At 33.2% G+C, this 7,935-nt stretch overlaps 1 non-coding gene across 1 annotated transcript; it reads left to right on the top strand.

Annotated features, from left to right (window-relative positions):
• The first annotated feature begins 7,546 nt into the window (after window positions 1–7,546).
• On the top strand, window positions 7,547–7,618 carry Trnac-gca. The gene has a single exon. It is a non-coding gene; the product is annotated as a tRNA-Cys (tRNA).
• Window positions 7,619–7,935: the final 317 nt, after the last annotated feature.

Below are 7,935 nucleotides of genomic sequence, written 5' to 3'. Positions count from 1 at the left end.
GCTAGACTACTGCACTTGATTGTAAGTAAACTGATGTCCGCTCGATTATCGATTGACGATTATCCCTCGCCAGTTGACATAATTTTGCTGGCCTTGTCGAAAATAGACACGATGTGGTCCATCTTATTTTTATCTTACATTGTCATATATCGATTCAGCTTTAGATACTACTGAATCGAAATCATACATTATCGCCTTCTCGACCCTTCCCAAAAATCTTAACTAGAATATAAAAGAAAGTCCGGCTAACTTCAAATTTCTTAAACCAAAACGAATCCCAATTGATAATACAACCTCATTTGCTGCGGTCTAGTCCGTCACGTGCCGTACAGTTATTACAGTACGTTTCAATTCTTTAAACGGAGACTCTCACTCTCAACCACAAAGAACGGCGAAATTTAATTTGATGATTAGGAAATTAAATTGGCGGCCAATTTGTAAGTTTCTTTTGCTGACTGTCAACTACATAATGATTACAATGCGGTCGACATCGTGCTATTGCTTTTTTTGGGATCGTCCGAGCGACATCGTATTGGTATTTGGAACGGAAAATTAATTCGAAAAACACTAATAAGATTTTAGTTTTAATCTGCCTTTTTGTGGTGTTGGTCTTCACAAATAATGTGTAGTCACAATTGAGGTTACTTTTATAAGGTTTTTGTAAATGTTGATGGTGTGTTATTCATATTCAATAACTCATTATGATTTGATTGTCATTGTTTTGACGATTACCCGATCTAAAACAGGGCAGTAAAATTATGTTCGCTGTCGAGAAATACTCATCTCTCGTCAGTCGATACTATCTGAATCACATTTCACTTACCATCACGTGCAGTGGAAACTTAGACATGCCCTTAGAAAAAGACATAAAAAAATTAACATTTTCGAAGATGTGAATAATGAGAACTTATAAATGTTTAACATTAATGTCAAAAACGCTGCAGGAACAATCAAAACATTTTAATTACAAAATCTTATTTTACGATGGAGTACAATGAACCTTTATTGCCAGCCATACAGCATTTAATGAAAGAAAAATGGAACCTAAATACACTATGAAAAAACATCTCGCTCGTTGAACGAGAAGGGATCCGTTAAACACCCTACCTCAGCGTGTCAGTAATTGCAACGCTTAGAATATTAAGAGCAATTCGACCGATCATGAAATACACCACAACGTCAGTGCGGGATGCAAATGAAAAAAGTATATTACATTAAAGTCATGTGTTTAAACTGTAATTGCATGTGTTCCGAAGAAACTACACGCGGTAATAGTCGCAGTTCTGTGAGTTAGAAACGTACGCGTGATTTGATTTAATGATGTCTCCTCGCTTCCTTTGACGTCTTTTTTATTAAAGTTCCATTAATCCCTTTATTAATATTTTTAATTGAATTTTCTTTGCTTTTATTGGAAAATCTTCATTTGTCCTTGTAAATACTTTTATCTACTCATATCCTAAACTACCGCCGTTTTCGATAAACGATCTCAATCGCTTTTTCGATCCATCGTGGAAATGCACCAATCACAGCCGATTTTTTTGACATGTTTACATATGTTGCGTGTTATTTGTTTTATTCTCTGGATCAGATTGTATATTAAGAATGAGATCATTTATTAAAAACGCCCGTAAGTTGTGTTACTTGTGTAGTATATTTTATTAAGCTTTAGACGAATTATCTCACATTCTAATCAAATCCACTCTCTTTACAATATCTTATACATTCGAATTTATTTAATACTCACGTTCTCTTGCTTCTTATTCTTCTACTGCATTGTTGAGATTAACCTTGAGATGTTTTATATTACACAAGACATTTATAGTACGTAAGTGGCAAGCAATCCCATTTGGATTACATAGCAACCTGCGGTTCTAATGGCAAATTGGCAATCTAGCAATCTGTTGGTTTGGAATCTGGTAGCTTAACACGTAATTTAGTTACCTGTACTAACGCCATTACTTCCATTCTGTAACACGAACATCCAAATGGAGGTTTTCTATCGAGCCCTTTGTATCGTAAATAGTATTAGGAACAGGTTTTGCGTTTCTCGTCAGTTGTTGAGGAATATGAATGGGAATTAGTACATCCTTTACTTAATTTGAATGAATTATGTTATTTGAGAGGAAAAAGAATGAAATTGTAGCCAAAGAACTAATTATTCACTTTTATATTGAGTAGAATTTCGTGCGCCATTCTGAAAGTGTTTAGAATTGTAATTAGTACTCCTTAAAATAAATGTACGTAACGATATATTGGTGCGAAATTTGCTGTCTCATCTGCCTTTTTTTGTTTGTGTTATATTTGAAAAATACCCAAATCTCATTTGCTCCGCTCAGATAAAAACGAAAATAAGAGTAAAATGTTTTTGGCTTACCTACTCTCCTTTATAAATAAGTTGTAACGTATATAGACTATAAACAAACTGACCGGTAATTTACGTGACATAAGGAAACAATGGCCAAAATATGATTTGAGAGTACGTGTACAAATAGGTATATAATGTGTATGTATGAGAACATTTTCTCGGTATGTAAACGCGTCCTTTTACGGCCTTCAATACGTTGTGGTCGATATTGCGATTCGCTTTTCTTAGTAATCATTTTCATCCAGTTTGTTAATTTTGTTAGAGCCTAACTATTCACGCCTTTCTTACATTTATATTGTTTTCAAATACCAAGACTGATTCCAATCGCGTCTAAGTACATGATTAACGTTTTATATTCATAGAAAATTATTTAATGCTTGAATAATATTCGAGATGCTAGTAGGATTATAAACTCTATACAAATGATCATTACCAACACTAATAGATAGATAGATAATAATTATGTCAGCAGACAATTCCTAGACAACAAGTGCAAAGTTCAGCAAGAACCAATAAATAGAGCAGATAATTACGTATTTGCGCTTTACTGCCCATACGGCTAACAACTGTATTTTATCATTAGAAACCATAATTTCTATGGACTCCCTCGTTTCACCGACCTGAATCAATTGATTCGTATAATTGAATAAAGCGTTCGTGATAATGAGACCGATTGATTAGAGATATCTTATTTGTTAGATTTGGTTTTGATTGAGGTTCGGTCAATTTTAGGCGAGGAGCTTTGCTTTAAATAAATAAAATTTATTTTTTGTTCAAAATTTTATTTAATTTGCCTTGTTTATTTAAGTTGTGGAGAGAACGCATTCTATTGTTTCTTACTACCTTGTAATAATTAAGAATACCTACTAACATAAGAACATAAGGAATCACTTGACATAAAATATCATTATGCAATACCTACTAATTTGGTTCCTGATATAAAACAGTACAACGTTACGTATCTGGTACAAAAGGTAAATAATAGTTAAACTGTTAATTAGTCTTAATTATTATTAGCCATGAATTGCTGCGAGTTGTAATCATATTAAAGACATATTATAATTGATAACTCTATTTAATTACAAAGTAAATTACGTCGCCATTCGCCAGTTTCAATATTATAGGAAAAACTACAAAGGGGTAATGTGAAATATATTATATAGTAACAGAGCATATAATATCGTATATACCTTTCATATATTTTATTACGATAAAAAAATCCAAAAGTACCTATATTTTATATGTTAATAATTCTATATTTAACTACGTAATTACCCGAGGACGACGACATCTTCAATGCCACAAGGATCCGTCGTCTATCTAGATTTTAATAAGGAACTTCAAGCCGGGTCAAGAAACACATAAAACATTATTCGTCACGCGCCTTGGTTACAGTATAACGAGAATTGTACGTATCAATACTGTTAATGATGAGTATTTCTTTTTGTCAATCCGCTTGTATTACCGCTAATTGAGGTAACGTTTATTCAGCAACGCGTGACAGTTGCGTGTACGACTGATTCAAGTTCCTTCCAAGAACCTAAGATTCATTTGCTGTATCTGTATAATGTAGTAGTATATTTCATCAACTTTTTAGTATTCAGAGCTATGCCCTTCGCATTTTAATATGCAGCATCAAATCATCAAGCAAGTGGATTCTTTTATCTATAAGAGAAAAGAATAGTACAAAATATGATTCGATTTGACATATTTTACGGATAAATAAAATTGAATTACATTTCCGCTGCTTAAGGTGGTAGCTCAAGGTCCATTTTCATACATTTTGTTTCGGCTTTAATCTGGGTAACTAAACAAGTTGGCAAGTAAAGAATTTAAATTCACGTCTAGTTAGTGATTAGTTCTCGCAGTTGAAAGAAAAATGTAAAAATAATTAATAATCATGGATATTTCTGCCTTTAAAATTTCGTCATATTAAATTTTAAAGACCGAAATATCCATGATTATTGCCAATCTTTAGTGACAAATTAAATACTAAATGATTTAATAATCTGTACTATAAACATAGGACACAATTTATTATTTGTAACTGGATTATCGTCAAAAGAGGAAATAAACATTCTCTTGAGTCAATAGACAAGAAAATAGGTAAATGTAAGCTATTTCAATTCCGTATTACTACCTAAAATATATTTCCTGCTTTTGCTGTTCATGCTAGTAAAGGAAAACGATGAATTTAACGATGCATGAATCTAAATTTGTTTTTAATTATATACCAACATTAAAACACGTAGGAATCAATGAAATTAAATTGCATTATCTTGATCACATATAGTAGAACACATTTATTCAAAGACAGCAATAATTTCAAACAGCAATTTAGCAACTATTATCTATTGAGTTTTTCCATCAGTATTTGATGTGGTCAGTGTAAAACGTTTAAATTATCACTATTATTTCAATGATTAATTTGAGAGAAGCCGCTAGCGCATAACGTTACGTCAGGAGAGTTTATTTTATATCAGCTACAAATCGGTATTTTACTCGTATCTAAGGCATTTAATTCACAATTAGGCAAAGGCAAAACATCGTGGACATGCTTCGTATTATTACGTGCTATATTTCTACAGTATCTTTTTAGGAAAGCTTTAGTAGACTTTAAAGAAAGATGTCTAAACACAAGAATTAATTTTACTTTGATAATTATATACCTATCCAAACATTCATAAATTATAGATATTACAATTATAACGCCTTTCCATAAATTAACATTTTCCCTAAGGTTTCATAGCCACCTTAGTGGACATTTAGCTACAAATGAAGTAGTTGATATAGTTGATATTAATCTGATACCGAACTCTCGGTCTAAATCGAACGCCACGGGACGCCGGGTCGCGTTGTGCTGACAGTAAAGTAAGACGGTGAAATTGTTTAACTAAAGATTGTTTGATTGGTTTACGAAGCGAAGTTCACTTTTCCCGGATGCGTCCTTTGAAGTGTTTTCGAGTTCATTAGTTTAGATGATATTGATTTTATTTTGGCTATTTAATTAGGCGTCGCGTAGACGCTGTTAATTTGATTCCGAAAAGACTACACTACTATGAAACTGAAACTTGCTTCAACTTTTACCAGAAGTTTTTAACGTCTGCCCGGAGTCTTGTTTAAGGTTATAGCTTAAGGTCCATTTTTATACATTTTGTTTCACCTTTAATCTGGATAACTAAACAAGTATTGACAAGTAAAGAATTTAAATTCACGTCTAGTTAGTGATTAGTTCTCGCAGTTGAAAGAAAAACGTAAAAATAATTAATATGCATGGATATTTCGGCCTTTAAAATTTAATACGACGAAATTCTTTACTTGTCAATACTTGTTTAGTTACCCAGATTAAAGGTGAAACAAAATGTATGAAAATGGACCTTAAGCTATAACCTTAAAATTGTACTTTAAATTTAAGCTGCTACGGTCTATAGATACACATATATACATTTTTATTTAAATTATTTTAACTTATCGTAACTATACCCAACGGAATGGCCATTACATGTTTGCCTGACATTATCTGTATCGCTTACAATATCGTATAAATTGTCACAAACTGACCCATTCATATCAGCACGGCTTGCGTTTAACCTGTCTTTACCTCAGTAAATCTTCGTTGCGTGCGCAGACGCCGTGTTAACATCGTTTTACGCTAAACAACTCCCAACGAAGCACGTTCGATTTAAATGTAAATACAGCAATTAGGGCCTCCTTACACGACTTCTGTTACCAATCTGCGAAGTGCCGTTACCCGCTGTGGATTAAGACGTCATAATGAAGGTAGTCAAAATAAATACCAATAAATTTGCATTAAGTAAAGCATAGCGTGAGGCTATGAGAGTCTGTTATGCAAAATATATATTTTGTCGTACTATGCTCTTGCTGTATTTTTCGGAGTTTTATTTACACTATATATACACAGATCAATTATTATTTTCTTCTACATTTACCCATATTTATCTTAATTTAATATAGTGGGCGATGGCACGACACATATTTTTGTCACAGAAGTAGCATATAATAATATGATTTGGCATTGTTCCGCAATAAATCTTAATTGTTCCTGCAATCCATAACTTACGAGATATCTAACTCCGGCGAAGTGGTAACCCTGTTAAGGGCAGCATAATCGAATTAGTTCGAACACGGAAGCTACGTTATCAAATTGGAAATTTCTAGGGCGTGTATTAGTTAAAATATTCAGAGCATCGCGTCCCGATTGGCGACATAAGTGATATGCATTGTTTGTACTAGGGCTGCAATTGGATTTTGAAATAAGAAAACCAACTAACATCCCTTAAGTGCTTTGTTTTATTTCGTTCGACTAAGTAAAAAAATGTACTTTGTGAATTATCGCTTGCTTTAACGATGAAGGAAAACACCGTGAGGAAACCTGCATACTTGAGATATTCTCTATTAGGAATTTTCGAGGATGTGTGAAGTCTACCAACCCGCACTAGGCCAGCGTGGTGGACTAAGGCCTAATTCCTCTCAGTAGTAGAGGAAGCCCGAGCTCAACAGTGGGACAGTATATAATGCAGGGCTGATATTATTATATTATTATTATTATATAAGTAAAAGTTATAAACAATTTTAAGTTTTCATGGAATACGAAGTTATTCTAATGTTTCGGATTCATGTCTAATTTAATAATTAAGCGTATTATAATGGGTTAAATAAAAAAAATAAAAAAACTAGATTTATTGAAGGTCTTGGACAATATTGATACCAGTGCAATGTAGAATTTTAAAAATATTATTATAACACATTAAGTCCACGTAAGCATCTCCGAAAACGTCACGTACAGTTCAACGATTATATAAATATTTTACAAGCGATTTTATACTCTCATGCGTTTGCTTTTGCCTTCGATACACAATCCAATCAATTTTTCCTGCCCTGAGGTTCAAATACAGTTTACAACTGAGTCCTGACACAATACAACGAAACGATTTTGACCAGGAAATCTAGGAACCATTTTATCCCGGCCTACACATTGGACAACTGCACTAATTGCCACCAGCTACGGTGGTGCACATAAACACTAATGGGAAGCCAGTATTGCGTTATCGCTATCTTATCTTGAAGATAACACCATTATTGTTTGTTGGCTGTGAAATGGTCCTTCCTTGTTGTACAAATTGAATCTTTGTGTTGTTCTTATAGCTGATGATTCATATCGGGGATATAGCTCAGTGGTAGAGCATTCGACTGCAGATCGAGAGGTCCCCGGTTCAAACCCGGGTGTCCCCTGAAAGATGTATTTTTATCAAAATATAAATTATTATTTTTGAGTCACTTTTCAATAATTTCTATACGCTTGGATTACTAAATTGCAATAATTACTTAATAAATATTTTGCATTTATTTTTAATTTGTAAAAACTGAATATAGCGACATCTATTAACCCATCCCCGAACTACTTTTTCAAGCTCGATCAACCAACTGCATTACACTCAGAACTAAGGAGACTATTTAAAACGGTCTAACGTATTCCAGTAATGTTTACACGCTTGTAAAGAAAATAAATATCATTACGAGACAGGAAGCGGCTGTCTGTAGTGCTTAGC

Source organism: Manduca sexta, unplaced genomic scaffold, assembly GCF_014839805.1.
Source record: "Manduca sexta isolate Smith_Timp_Sample1 unplaced genomic scaffold, JHU_Msex_v1.0 HiC_scaffold_3184, whole genome shotgun sequence".
NCBI classification, from domain to species: Eukaryota; Metazoa; Arthropoda; class Insecta; order Lepidoptera; family Sphingidae; genus Manduca; species Manduca sexta.
This window is presented reverse-complemented; position numbering and strand designations above follow the sequence as displayed.